At 35.8% G+C, this 1,146-nt stretch overlaps 1 protein-coding gene across 1 annotated transcript in view; it reads left to right on the top strand.

Moving 5' to 3' along the window:
• Positions 1–1,146, top strand: part of LOC119585400 (monomeric sarcosine oxidase-like) — a 21,767-nt gene that overhangs the window by 1,116 nt on the left and 19,505 nt on the right. The gene's annotated exons all lie outside the window — the stretch shown is intronic.

The following is a 1,146-nucleotide window of genomic DNA, read 5'->3' as shown; positions in this document are numbered from 1 at the left end:
CGTCGTTTCTCGAGGCGTAGATGGAATTGAGAACTTGGTCGTGATTGGTGACAGATTGAAAGCAGGGAAATAATAAATAATATTTTTGATAAACTGACGTATTGGGGATGATAATTTTATCCAAGAATGTTATCTTGTCACGTTGAAATCAGCCATTCATTACTAATATATGAAATACATAATCGCCTAAAACGAGAAATAGATAAATTAATGATACATCTGTATAGTCAAAAACTTTAGCGAAAGAATGTGTTGAAAATAACTTAATTTCCTTTATTCTTACTCAATGGAACAGCAAAAGGGTTAAGACTACAATAATGTCTCGCTAAGCAACAAGAAATATAATTGGACGGAAAGACTATCTCCTCGGGACATGTTTTCGCAAAGATTATCAAGGTTAAAATTTTATATTCCATATAAGGTACAGAGACACGGCGTGCATGTTTGGTAAGTTTTCATATTTTTCTATTTTCTAGAAATATATCCCCCTTGATATAAACCATATGCTCCAGTGCTACGGCCAGGTGTTAGCGGGTTACATCGCACGTAGCATTTTCATCTCATGGTGTATTAGTGTTGGATCAGTGTTAATCAGTAACGATATATATATACGTGGTTATACAAGTAGGAGAAACGCGAAAGAGGCTTATTTCAAAGTAGGGTTATATAAGGGAGACGAACAGTTTTGGTGAACGACAGTTGCGTAGAGGTAGCTAACGCTGAAACACATTGTTGATAATACTCGGAAGTAAGTACGAATCATCGATTGTGTAGTTGTAAATGTTATTTATCATGTTTATATGGATTAATTGAAGTCGTTCAGCCCTTAATCAATGAACAATTTAATCGTCTAATGTAGATATGCCTGTTAAAGACCGCGGGGGAATTTCTTGTTGGTGGCGTCTCAACTATGTGAGATTCTCTTCCATATTCAAGGACATAGGCCGACCACGCGGTTGCAAATGTGGTGCTTCGCCTCCGTTGTAATCATTTTGTTCTTTTACGTTTGGTAAATATAACTTTGGTGTCATTTTCCCTTCATTCTCATATTCAACATTGGTGAATAGTGATACGAACTGAGATTCACCATAACTGTGAAGATTAATATAGTAATCTATTATGTATTGCACTCATGTTGTGTGTAAC

This window comes from Penaeus monodon, chromosome 19 (assembly GCF_015228065.2).
Source record: "Penaeus monodon isolate SGIC_2016 chromosome 19, NSTDA_Pmon_1, whole genome shotgun sequence".
NCBI classification, from domain to species: Eukaryota; Metazoa; Arthropoda; class Malacostraca; order Decapoda; family Penaeidae; genus Penaeus; species Penaeus monodon.
Note: the sequence above shows the minus strand (reverse complement) of the source record. Positions and strands in the feature narration are given on the sequence as shown.